The sequence below is a fragment of the Thunnus albacares genome, chromosome 15, assembly GCF_914725855.1.
Source record: "Thunnus albacares chromosome 15, fThuAlb1.1, whole genome shotgun sequence".
In the NCBI taxonomy this organism is placed as follows: domain Eukaryota; kingdom Metazoa; phylum Chordata; class Actinopteri; order Scombriformes; family Scombridae; genus Thunnus; species Thunnus albacares.
In genome coordinates, this window is record NC_058120.1 from 7,845,724 (window position 1) to 7,860,319 (window position 14,596).

Genomic DNA, 14,596 nt, shown 5'->3' on the forward strand with positions numbered 1-14,596 from the left:
GCATGGTTTCTTTCTTGAAAAGACATATTGGAAATCATGTAATGGAAAACTCTTTACACATGACCTTCATGTAAAGTGTCCAGTCTGACTCAAAAGTTACTCTGCTCTATCAGTACAAGAATAGAATCTACACAAAGCTGCACAAATATTTATAAATATAATGTATATATATATAATTATACTATTCTGATCTTTAGGCATTCCAGCTGAAATGGCTTTTCTTCTGAGGGTGAAGAGGTATTGTAGCTCCTATAAAAGGCCTGTTATTATAAATAATGTGACCTATATTCACAGTTTTTTTCAAACTCAACAGAGTAAATGTGAGTACTGAAATAGATGGAGGTCTAGGTATATATTCTGATTTCTTGGCATTTTTTCTCCATTTGAAATAGACAGTTTTTATCTACACATAACACATAGGATATATAAAAACATGAATGTAGTCCTAAATTGCTCACTTTTGACCAATATAAGCTCTTGAAGAGCTGAGATATATACCTAGCATCGATATACTCTTAAGGTTTATTGGTGTGTTTGGAGAAATTCCTTTATGTGCCAGTTTTAAATATCCAACATCATAAAAATACTATAAAGACACCTGTTTACGCTTGTGTATTAGACACAGGTAATCAGCATAGTGCTGCACCTTTATAAATTCCCCCTCAGGGTCACCAGGCTACTACTTTCTGCCACAAGTTGAATGCCTCAAGAGACACTAAAGAAGTCTCTAGCAGTGTCCAATCACATCATGCAAAGACAGCCCCTGGTTGTGCTGTGCTCTGGAACGATAATGACATCTGTATCAAAGAGATAGAGGGTTTCAGGACACTAGCTTCACACTTTGCAAAGAGCCACTGAATAAATTCCACGCTGGCATCCTGAGAACTGTTTACTACATGATGGAGTAGCTTGTCCCTTTACTTTAGGCTTTCATCTGCAGAGTGACAAGTCAGGGTTTTTTCGTTTCAGTTCTTGTTGGATCAGTAACCTCACTTTACCCTGTAGGTCATTGGTGCTCTTGCTTGAACAGTGTCACTTACCTCATACAGTAGCAGCACACTGTAGTTTTTGTGTAGCTTCTTCTGACTTGGTTCACAATAGGGATGTGCAGAGGGCCCAGTATTTGTATCTGTATCTGTATTTGTTGAGGCAGCAAAATTATCTGTATTTGAATAAAAGTGAAAAGAGGCTTAAAAATCCTGTTTTTGTTTTTTATTACGCTTTTAATTTTTAGAAAATTATTGTGTTACAATAAGTGTTCATGAATAAAAATCTTATGAAGGAGGTCTCCACACCTGGTCTTGAACTGGAGTCTCCCAGATCATAGGCGACTGTGCTGACTACTGAGCTAAAACTCTGCCATCACCTCAGTATAGACAGACCTCTACCTATTTATACACCATAACACAGAGACAGCACACCGTGTAACATGTAGGGAAGGACTTCAAAGGCAATTATTGCTTTGCAGTTTTCATTTATTGCCTATTTTTTACAAACTAACTTTGTGGAAAGGAGACGGGGAATAACAGATAATGGAGATTCCCTTGAGAGCACTTCATGTGTCAGTAGCTCAGCTTCATCTCTGGGGAAGACCCCCAACTCCAGGAGTGATGTCCAAATTGGGAAATATGTGTCATGTAGCAGGTGGATGTGACTCCCCTTGTTGAGACCTGCTGATAGACATAACAGTGGAGCAGAGGACAGAGACTGTGATAGCGATGTAATCGACCTGCATGCTGGTATTTGACATGTTTTTTTTTTTCTTCCTGAAAACAATTTTAAAAATACAACAAATATTTTTCAAATAAACAAATATTTTTAAAAAACCTACTATTTTTGCTTTGCTAAATAATGTATTTGTATTCAGGCACACCCCTAGTTCACAACTCACATAGAAACTATTTCAACTTTCTCACTATCAATCTTGCTATTAGACACAAAAACTCTTAGCCCTCTTAGGCTTAGTCTGCACAATATCACCTGCAGAATCATTTTGTGATGAGCCATTGCTGTTTCTACAGAGAGAATGATAGCACCAAATATTGTAGCACAGTGCTGAGATTTTACACATTTCTACAGTAAAACATTGTGTGGCAAAATATTTTAAATGCATTCCTTACCACATAAATAATTTTCAATGCCTTTGTTAAAGCTGAATGGTTTTTATTTGGGTTGCAATCCTCCTTTTCTCCTCTATTATTAGTGCAGTGCAGCTTTCTATGGTCACCTGCTCATGACACATATGGGGCCTGCTGGTCAAACACATGATGTAAATAATAAACGAATGACGTTTTGCTCAAACATGGAAGTCCATTCTTAATCTTGGGACCCCATGTGTGATGAAATAATGTCAAGTCAAATGTCCACTTACTAGCTCTCCGGAGCTTTCAACTGCATCTTGTGGTCTGGGGTGGTGACTGTATCCTTTCACATCCAACACCAAACACCATCTTTGAACTGAGGCGGGGGTGCAATCCACCCGTTGGCATTTCAAGACCGTGTCTCTTACCTGTGAATCTCCCATACATTAGTACATTTTCTGCACATAAATTTGACTGTTTAAAGACAGTAGATGCTGTTACGCACTGGGAATTGGAATGATGGATAAATGAAGAATGCCAGTGTGATATAACTGTCCTGATCACTTTTTACTTTCTGTAGTACATCGAAAATGTTTCAGCAGTCTGAACACCGATCATGAGCAACCATTCTGTTGTTGAATAGTTATATTTCACATGTTACAGAAGTTTTACCAAACTTTTCTTTTCACTTGTTGCAAACTATCAGACCATCTGTTGGGGAAACCTGTGGTGTAACTATTCAATTCTTTATGTCATGTTGTTCTGAAGCTCTTGTGCATATAGGAACATGCCCACACACAGACAGATGGCACGGTGACTACATAATGTCCCACATATCACATATCATGACAGAGGGACATAAAAGCAGAGTCATTACAGTGGATTTATCACTCCACTTATCATGCCTAAACAAGCCTGTGTATGTCCACACATGAGGAGTTATGGCTGCCCTCAGGCCGCAAAGCCTCTCTGCGTCGGTGAGCTGCAAAATTTTGATTATGCACCAGTCTTGCAAGACATGGAGCTCACAGGCTAGCAGGAAGAGACACCTGTTTTCAGAAGAGAACACAAAAACAAACAAATTCAGATTTTCACCAGTCCCATGGTGCATTTGTGGAGATTACAGATGGTCTTAAAAGATTTTTTTTTTTTTTTATGTGATCACTGCTTTATGCCTTTGTCTGTTCTGTGGAGTAACATTAAGTTCTGTGAATTCTCATTTGCATAAGATAAGAGGATTATATCAAAGCAAAGATGTGAAGATTTAAAGTTACAGGCTAATGCATTGTATTTAAAGGTAGATGTCTCCTAGTATTTCAAACCTCTTTCAAACTGCAAAAAAATAACACTGCACGCTGTGAGGCGGCATCTTCACTGATCCAAAACAGGTATTAATGAGGTGTAACCTGCCTGACTCAGCTTCTGTCCATATTTACCCCAAGTTCATCTGGGATTTCCAATCTGAAAGGCAGCATGGGAGACTAGTACTGGGGCTTTCAGTTAGTTCCTACAGAGTGTTTGCTAGCACTCACGAGCTACTTGGTCGCCTTTTAAAAGTCTTTTTTGATGAACTGGCAGTAAGGGAGGCGGTAAAAGCAGAAAAACACACACGCAGACACACAGATCAGAGGAAAGAATCTGGGTTACAGTGTGCAGAGTGTTTTGGTGTGTCTGTGGAGGTGTCCCTTTTTTAAAGCAGTTCTTCGCAACGGCAACGTAAGCTCAGCGCTAGTTCAATTATTCATTGTCTCTACTGATTCCCGTCTCTTCTTTCTTCTGCATTTCTGTATCTGTCCTTTCCTCCCTCCATTTCTCTAATGTTATCAGTACATCACGTCCTCTCCGTCGCTAAGCCACATCCCTCTCTCTCTCTCTCTGTCTGTTGTGATCTGATTGACAAGTGTGATGGTGTTTGCCTCTCCTTTCCCTGACCTTCAACTCTCAGCAATGCACACACAAACATACACACACAGCACACTGCAAGACTGCTAATGGCTTCTACCTTAGCAGACTGTCAATAGGGAATTACAGTCCTTATACACCAGAAAGGAAACCACAGACACATAGAGAAAATTAAATATTATGCCAATAAAGCAGAGAAAAGACATGGTTCTGGCCCAGACGGGATTAAGAATATTGGCATCATCCTTATAACATTTGACTTTATTATTTTTAAGGCGATATTGTTTTCCCTTTATTTGCTTGTTTGTTACAGCACACAATTTTCATAATGGTTATGATTATACAGTGCTTTAATCAGAACTTCTTTGGAAATGAATGGATGGAATCTCACTCAGATGGAAAAAAATAATAACTTGCCAAAAAGGACATGGTAGCAGCAGGGCCTAATGATGTTGATGTCAGTTGGCCAGTTTTACATTAAATCTCCTCAATATTCATGGTTCCCAGAAGATAAATCCTGCGGTATGTTTCAGTAAAGGTTAATGGTTGAGTCTTTTTCACTTCCCATCAAACGCATCCCTGTCGCCACTTTAAGCAACCTTCAAATACTCAAGTGGACTTGTGTGAGACCGACCTTCTGAGGATCAAGGGAGCACAGACACACAGCATCCACATAATACCATGTATAATACCTAACATACACTGCGTGGTTGCAAGAGCCAGCATAAGTTGATATTAACAAACTTTATTTTACATTGTGATTTTTTCTCTAACCCTACTCAGAAAATGTAATTCCAAAGCAGTTTATTTTTATCACTATTGAAGACACTGATGATCACATCTTACAAGGATTCTTGAGACAAACTAACTGCAATGCACAAATGGCTCTTACATGATTCATCGTTGAATTTTGTGGAGTCTGTAGATGAGGGCAAGTGTTTAATTTTAAATCATCTGTTCCACTTGAAACACATTGCTGGTGCTTTTGGTGATACCTCAGGCTTTATCTCTACAGCCACCATCAGACCTCAATATGAACTTGTACTCAAGAAATTGGATTAAAATCTAATGACATTTACTCAGCACATTCAAGCTCCCCAGAGGATGAACCCATTCCATTTTGGACAGTACATTTTTCCTTCAACGCCACCATTGTACTAAAGTTTCAACTTTGCATATATCTCATTCTCAAACAGGAAGATTGTCATGAAATGTGCTGAGCACCTCTAAGGCTCGCTAATCAACATGTTACATCTCATTTGTTTAATCTGTACAAACTGTGCAGGACCATTTCACGGGCGAGCCGACATTCACGCCCACTTCACACAGTGATTGGCCAGCCGTGCGGGGGTGAGAAAGGAGCCAGTGTTTGAATTTCTCTTTCTAGCTCTTTTTAATTCTTGAAACCACTATTTATGTCACTTTTTATGTGAATAACAGGGTGTAGCACTATGATTGCCTTCTAGGGGAGACTGTCTGAAAATATGCACCATTAATTGAGCTTTATACTTAACAGAAAAATAAGAGAGGGGTATTCTTTGATAGCAAGATGTGAGTTGGAGCGAACAGATACAAATTAGCTTCAGACGGAACATACTGAGGCAAAGACACGGACGCATTGTTCATTATTTTATACACCATATACTGTTCTCTTTTGTTTTGTTGATGCGTTAACACTACAGTGATCCAGTCTGCAGCAAAAAAAGTGATTAGTGATTGATGTTACTGGTTGTTTTTGAATAAACAGAAGAAGAACAAGGTAGTCAACATGAACAGTGAGAGCCACCATGACTGAACACAGAGAAAAGAGCAGCATCTACATAAAGATGGGCCAAAGAAGACATCACATGTAACATTTACTGTCTTTTGTTAATTTGATATACAACATATATGATTCATACAAAACTGAAAGTTCATGGGTGTCAAAGCATTATGAAGTGAAGTGCCTGAATGATTACAGTATGAGAAGAGTGGACTGCTCTTCAGTGTTTCTCTCAAAATAAGGACACGCTCAGATGCCATAAAAGAAATGTAGGGGTTGTGTATCCTTGGGTTGCAGACAGGCTAATCTCACCAGTCAATGTAACTCTTAAATCCTTTCTGCTTCTCATCCTCCTCTTACTTTTCCTCCACTGACCTCTCTCCCACTGTCTTTTCATTTTCAAGTGTCTTTTATTGTTGCAAGGCACAAAGGTGCTTACTGACAAACCCAAATATTCTTGCAAAGAGAAAAATCCAACACTTGCAAGCAATGCAGACATCAGTGGATTTTGCTCTAACCTGAATAATAAAAATTACTTTTTTTTTTTTTTTTCTCTATTTGTCACTCCCACTAAGTCTTTCATGAATGCCTTCTTTTGATTCCACTCTCCCCCTCTCTGCTATATCCCTCCCTCCCTCCCATCCCACATTTCTGTCTGCATCTACTGCTTTTTCTTGCTGCTCTCGCTCTCTTTAATGACAGTATTATCCTCACATAGCCATCTGAGTCTCTCTGCCTAAAATCCCTCTCCCTTAGAGAGAGAGAGAGAGAGAACGAAAGGAACAACTAGGCTGGAAAGAGGTCTAGGTCTGAGCTCTTTTCGGGCCAACAGGGAGAGGGAAGACCCAAAAAGAATTTCTGTCAAGTCATTGTTATGGAATGCCATTCAGAAAATTACTTGAAAGAAAGCTGGATGGGAAACCTGAAAATGTGGAATTAAAGTTTGAGAATATGGAATGAATATGTATGGAATGAAACTTGAGAATATTAAATTGCACTGAAAAATCTGATTAAACAAATCTTGTATTTTCAATATTAGATGGTTCCTGTCAGATTTCCCATTGCAAGCCTGTCTCCTACTGTATGCACCACTAAATGATTTTACCTCATATGTTTTGCAGGAAACATATTTGCAGTGCAGATTACGTTCATTGAAGACATTTTTTTCTTGTCCAAAAATTAGCGCTTTGGAATATGGAATGGGAATATTAAGATTTTGGTTAAATATTAAATCAACACATCATTTCACTGTGACTTTTTTTGATATTTAACCAAGACAAATATCTTTCCCAATTTCCCATACATAATCTTAAAAACGTGAATCAAGCTTTAGTTGCCACAAACCAACATAAAATAAAAACATTACAATCCATGCGATGTACTTACTGTTGCAACATAGTACATATCGTATTTACAACAGTTATTTAAATGTAAACACTTAACACAACTTATGCTCATTGACTCACTCATTTACAAGCATTGTTTCTACCTACATTTGAGCTACAAGATAGGCTGACATGACATATCTGAAAAAAAATTTGGTGCCATCACTGGGTTTGAGGAAGTATGTTTCATTCCATATTCTCAGATTTTTAGTCCATAAATTCAGACTTTTCCTCACAAATAATTTTCAACACAACATGCCATACATTATATATACATTATATACTGTACATATACTGTATACTTCTCAAACCTGATTCAGCTGTGAAGAAATATTGATTCATTTCTTTAGCTACAGCCTTTACCTAAACAGTTAAAAATATGATTGATGAAATCTGAGCTGAATTGAATTATTGTTGAATCAGCTTTGAATCACAGTGTTATTGATCTTTTCTGATAAATCTGGACTCATTTCTCACTGTTTCTGGATTATCTCAGCAAAACAAGACAGACATTAAAACTAATTCAGGTAGTCAACTCAAGCTATGCTCCCACTTACTGCTACACTGCTGCTACTGTACATAAAGTATGCCAAAAGCCCCTCCATCACCCCAGCATCCACCTGTAGCAGAGTCTATGCTTGTCTAGGTAGGGAGATTATCATCACTCCCTATTCCCTGCTGTGCTGAGCTTAGTGCTTCCTTGTGGGGAGTGATATGGTCAGAGTGAGACGGAAAATATTAACTCTGTATGTATTATTCATTCACTACACTCACATAAGTTAGTTGACATATAAATCAGTTGGCTGGCTTAGCGCAACCAGTCAACCTGGCTGGCTTCAATGAAAAAAATCTCCTGTGGCCCAAAAACCCATTTTCTCCATAGACCACCATTACATCTGTTAAACTATTCACAATACACCTTGAACTGCAAACAAGATCAGTTATTACTGTTTGTAATATGAATGTTTAAACCATAAACGTTTAATATTTTATAACCTTCCAAATAAGAAGTGCAAGGTGTTGCCTTTCACACTGGAAACACGCCCTTCTCAGACTGAAGCAAACGTTAGCTTACTGGGAACACCCAGCAGTGCACACTTGGGCTAACGTTAGCTATTTTAGCTAAATTGTGCTAACAGGGTATGTATCATAACCAAGTAACATTAAAATTACCAAAATATTGCGACAATAGTCTGACTCAGTGCAAGTCCTGGAATCACAGAAGAGCAGCAGGTGAACCAGCTGTCAATCACAACTGTCAGTCAACGCCCACATGGCAAACTTCAAAACCTATGATATGTCTTCAAATCTTATAACGGAACAATCATTTCTAAAATAACCACCAGCACACTTATTAAAGGGCCTAAATTCAGTGATTGAGACCACAATGACTCGTTGAAAAAAAATTGACTTAGTATTTCTACATAGAAGTTGACGCTTTTTGCAGCATTTAGCGACCATCAGTGACATTGCATTCTGCACTGGCTTCAACCTCAAGCTGTGGTAGTTGCCATTTGGTCACACATCATGGGAGCAGACAAGGAAAAGAGAAAACTTTGTGTATGCACCAGGTGAGAAGTTTTCATTGGACACTAAATGGTTAGTTGTAAGTTATATTCAGGCTCAGACACCACATCAACCAAGTTTCGGAATGGGGCCAATTCTCCAGTCAGGCACAACAATAGTCGGCCAATGGTCAAAACAGTTTTGTGGCTATTTGTCTCATGCACACAGTATTTCACAGTAGTGAGACAGTAGTGCCATCATTCCCTCTCCTCAACAAAAGCTAAACTCTAAAAATCACAGAAGAGAGAGCGAGATGGAGGTGGGCAGAGGCAGAAACGGAGAGACAGAAAAGCAGAAAAAGACTGAATGGAAACTTAGAAAGTAACGCAAATCAGTGAGTCCTGCTGTTATACAAATTTAAATAAGCTCCTTTAGAGCAAGACTCCCCCATGATGAGCAGAGTGGAGGCAGAGAAAAACAGAAAATAAAACAGTGAAAATCCTTCTGTCAGACCTGAATTTAAATCAGCATGTCTAGAACAAAACCCACTTCACCACAGCGAGAGAGAAAAATAATGTTTTTTACCTTAATGTCATTCCTGCATTTAAATCAGCAACTTCAAAAACAAACACTACACCATAGCAAAAGGGCAACAGAGGGAAAAATGAGAGAAGTAATAAAAGAGCAGCAATAACCCTCCTGTCATAGAGTAATACGATTAACCTTTCTTATATAGCACTTATCAAAACACCGACTACGTTTACATGCACAAAATATTTTGCCCTTACTCTGAATAAGACAATATTCCTACCAAGCTGTTTACATGGTTAATTAAAATGAATATTCCACTAATATTCCTGTTTACATGCAGAGGGTTTTCAGGGTTTCCCTCTGCTCCAGTGGGAACAGGAATCACAAGATCTCTGCAGGCAGTGAAGTAAACCAGTAAGGTGAAAAACATTATTGACCTGCTGCCTGATATTTATAAGTGGTTTTGATTTGACTGAGATTGTAAATTTATAGTTACAGGCACATCAAGTCCCTAGGTTGTCCCATGATGTATACTACACTGCTGAGTGTTTTTGGTGCATCACACCGAGTCGTCACCGTCAGTCAGGATAATAAACAAACCCCTCCGCCCGCGCTCTGTTTTTGCAGCCCGCCCTGAACAGCTCTCCGCTCTCCTCTCATTCCTCTCCTCTGTCTGCCTTCCTGCTCCAGCATATGTCATTTTGCCTGCGCAGGGGTGCGTTACACAACCAACTCGTCATGCATTTCTATCCCAGGCTTGCAAACTGTTGGCTAGTTGGTTTGTTTACAACGCACAGAGCTGACAGTAAACAGGCTAGAGGAAGTGTGTCAGAAACTGTGGTAAAAACCCCAAATGAGATGCATATTCTGAACGTACTGTATACATGTCCAATGAATGCTCCCAAAACCCAAATAATATCAGCATATCCCACTTAATTGGAAAATGCTACATTCGGAATAAGGCCTAATTCTGGATATCCAAACAAAATATGCTGTTTGCATGACCTGTATCATATTCAGAATATTGTTATATTCTGAATAACAGTGGAATATTAGTGTGCATGTAAATATAGTTACTGTTTCAGTGGGTTTTACAATATGGATAGCAATGATAGCAAAATTTGAAACAAGAATAAAATAAAAAGGGGCAAACAAAACTAAATAAGACATCAACATGCAGATCAATTAAGTAAAATAAAGCCTTCATTTCTTAAAATGGAAAATATCAGACATACAGTACAGTGTACTTGAGTTATTACAGTATGTCATATGTCACATTATGTAACTTGAAACTGCACTAGTAAGCATTTTTATAATAATACATCTGCCTCTGATCATCTTAAATGACCAAAGGGGAAGCTTCAACACAGAAGGCTTTGCCATTATCCCAAATAATATTAATAATTATCATCATCCTCATCATCAGTTAAATTGGGTTGGGTCACATAGGGTCCCATATGTCATTAGAGGGAGCTAGGTTCAATTATATTTAATTGGTAATATGAAATTTATTAATTTGTGTTTTCATAATTTAGATTAAAGTTTTCATTATTAGAAACAGTTAATTGAATTAGACTTCAGTGCTTGTTTCTGTAATAAAATGAGTGACATTTAGCATTCACCAGTGAAGTATTCACATCTTTTACTTGTGAATGTACTATGTAAGTGTATCAATAATACAATGTAATATACTTTGTTACAAAGTCCTGCATTCAAAATGTTACTGAAGTACAGAACTATGCACTTAAGTATCTATAGTAAAATTCATTTTGTAGAAAAATGCTCCCTTTGGGGGTTAAAGCGTAATGCATTACTGTACAATATATATGATTGTTAATACTGACTAACTGATGTAAGGGTAGTGTTTTACTATTGTTGATGATTAAGGTGGAAATCTTTTTTAAAAAAGTATTTTATATAGTAGTTTAATCTGTAGAAATGCATGGTATTTCAGAAAATGACCATGCTTTGAATGCAAATTGTTAATCTGTAAAGTAACTAGTAACTAAAGCTGTCAGATAAATGTAGTGGGATACTTCCCTTTGAAATATAGTGAAGATAGAGTAGATGTGTAACATAGCATAACATGGAAATACTCCAGTAAGGTACACAGCAAGTACCTCCATGATTAGTTACTGTCCACCACTGGCAGTCACTGCCTCCTCTGTTTCAGCTGATAATGATATAAGTGATGTTTGTGTTTCTGGAAACATACACTCTGATATTCTATGTATTAAATCATGTCCTCAGTTCTCATTCAATAATGGACAATGTTGAGGGATGTTAAGACAAAATGGAAATTGACTATTTAAAAATTCCATTCTTATATTCAGGGCTTGTAGGCAAATCACAGAATAACTGAGCTGCAGTAACATTACTTTATTCCCAAAAAGTGACCCAAAAAGCAATGCGTCATGAAGCAAAGTCTGTCCCTCTTCATTTTCTATGAAGTGCAAGTGATTTGCTTCTCAATGCAATGTAGTTGACGGCATATGATGCATGTGAAAACACCCACAACTATTATTTTCCATGTAAAATCCCACACACCTGCAGCGTCTTTATATCAACTCTCCAGAAAAGTAGCAGTTATGTCACATTCGCTCTCCGAATCGACACACCTTGACTAACCGTACTTTGAATACTGTTCCTGTGTGCCGTTTCTTCTTTTTAATGTTTTAATGTATTATGTAAAGCACCTTGAATTGTCCTTGCCTATGAGAAGGCTTATACAAGTGAACTCACCTTGCCATATCTGGTGTGTCTGATGTGTGCTACAAGCTTCACTGAATAACACAACGTTACAAGATGCAGTCAGTGGAGTTAAACTGCCACCTATCCTCAAGTGCAGCAAAGAGAAGGAGAGAAGTGGTTGAGGAAGAAGTGGCAAGACAGAGGCACATGGCTAAACAGCGACCGCAAGTACTTGAAACTCGGCACAAGCTAAAGACACAAAGAATGATGCCCTCCACAGGTTCCCAGAGCTGACGGTGATTTCTTCAAATCAAACGTTTTATGGTGTAGGTTTAGTGCTGGTTTTGGAACTGTCCTCTTCTTTCATTCTACTTGAGTTTGCAGACCTTTACAATAATCAACAAGCGCACCTAGTTTTTTTTTTTAATGCCTTGAGACATGAGTTCTTATATTCTTAACCACAAATCTTATGAAAAATGCTTATCATAAGATCTGCTGAACTCTGAGACTAAATGTGCTGTGACTTGGCGTTTAATCTGGATACTAGGGAATATCAATAAATAGTACATTCAGAGGACAAATCTCAGATCTCTATATTAAATAATGAAGGATTGTGAAAGTAGAGGGGCGGGAAAACGCCGTCGGAGAATCAACCTGAATATATGTAGAATTTTCATGGTCAAATAAATTCAGGATTGTGTCTTTGATATCGGGTACAGAGAGAGCAGATTTAAAATGGCTTCCAGCAACTCTACATCAAACACTGACACGCTGGGGACTAAAAACAACAGAGGATACATGGAGGGGAGGTTTAGATATGCATAACCACATGTGATTTAGCTGGTGAGATAATGAGAGAGGCTGTGTGTGTGTATGTGTTCTCCAGTATGTACTGTATAACTTCGAGAGGAGCGCAGAAGACCATTCCCCTCCACTCTGCATAATTCAGTTGGCAGAAAACACTCGGGGGCTGCAGAAGACATGCCTTGAGAGACTTGATATGGTGTGTGAGTGTGTTTGACATGGTAAAAAGGTAAATTTTAACAGGACTGATGTCACAGCAAGCGGCTCAGCAGGAGTCTTGGAGCGCTTAGGAGGAACACTCAAATCCTTTCCCCGCCTCTTCACCTGTCTCTAACATCTTTTTCCTGTGGTCATCTCTTAACTCCATTTCAACCCGGCTACTAGTCAAGATGTCAGAGTCAAGATCATGTTGATATTGTGTCTGAGACAGATTGCATTCACTTAGCATCAATATGCATCTCTAAATCCATTTCCTGTCACAATTTCTGATTGGATTACATGTCCCCACTCGATATGCAAATAAACATGTACATCACGTCCAGTTCACCGTATCTGTGCAGCTGGAGGAATGTTTTTTTCATAGGGTGGTACAAAGCACCATCCATAGCTGTACTAGACAGGGTAATCTGCTCTGCATGGTACAATATGCACCTCTTTGTTCCAGTGATAGAGGCACAAAATTGACAAAAGCAAAATTACAAAAATAAAAGTGAACTGATAAAGAGGATGGTCTAGACCTGCTCTATGTGAAAAGTGTCCTGAGTTAATTTCTATTGTGATTTGGTGCTAGATAAATAAAATTGCATTGACTCTTGTACATTTCTCCACTTGTCTTTCTTCCCGTGTCACAGAAAAAGGAGAATTTTACTTTGAAATTTGAACTACGTTATGAAAACTAGGCATACCTTGCCTCTCGCCATCCAAAGATAAAAATATATGCTCTTTGCCATGCTGGCTTTGTTTATTTTATTCACTTTATTTTTTCCTATTTTACATAATGGTATGTCTACACAGAAAGCATTGCAGTCACGTTTTTCAATCATCCATCTAAAGCACGTCTGACAGAACAGATACACTTCTATTTTAATGAATACAGCTGTCTACAGAGGCCATGTAAGGGCTTGCGTTTCACTTACACTATACACACGTAATCGTAGCCCGAAGCATATTTTTACGCTTCAAGTCTATTTTCCTCCATTTTACATGCCTACCCTACAGTGATTGTGTATTGGGCTCTGAGCACTTCCACATATTGGGTGACCAACACTGTGCCTGAACGCCTCATCTGTAGACATACAAAGGGAACACTTACTGTTGCTGCTCTGCTAACATGCTGCTCATGCAACACTTGCTTTGTAGAAACAGTGTTATTGCAATTTGTTTTCTTTGATTTTGTTAGGATATCACCTTCGCAGATTTGTTCTGTTTGTTATGTTGATTTCATTCCACCCTGAAGCTAAATCTAGCTACATCCATTGCATCAACACAAATTAACACATCAGTTGTTAAATATCAGCAGTCTTGGGGAAGATGGGTGTTTTTCATGTTGTGTCTTGGCCGCTGCCAGACCTGGCATAACACTCCTTAGTTTCAGTCAAGCTCAGTAAACACTGGATCCTACATTTCCCATAATGCAACCAGTAGCATTTTTCATCTGTCCCTCAAACTTGGAAAACGGCCATGGCAGTTTATAACACAGGCTTTCTGTTATAAATTTCAAGCCTTAAAGGTGGTGACATCACCTGGGTTATCCATCCATCCATCCACCCGAGACATATCTTTGAAAGTCTAATCTCTCCTTCTTTGGATTAAGGCTGCTGTATCTTTGACTTGAGACCTCCCATGACATTATCCAGTGGCTACACACGCTTTTTCTTCTTGATAACCCACCAGCTAAGCTATCTCTGTTTAATTGAGCTGCTCTGCTGCGTGTG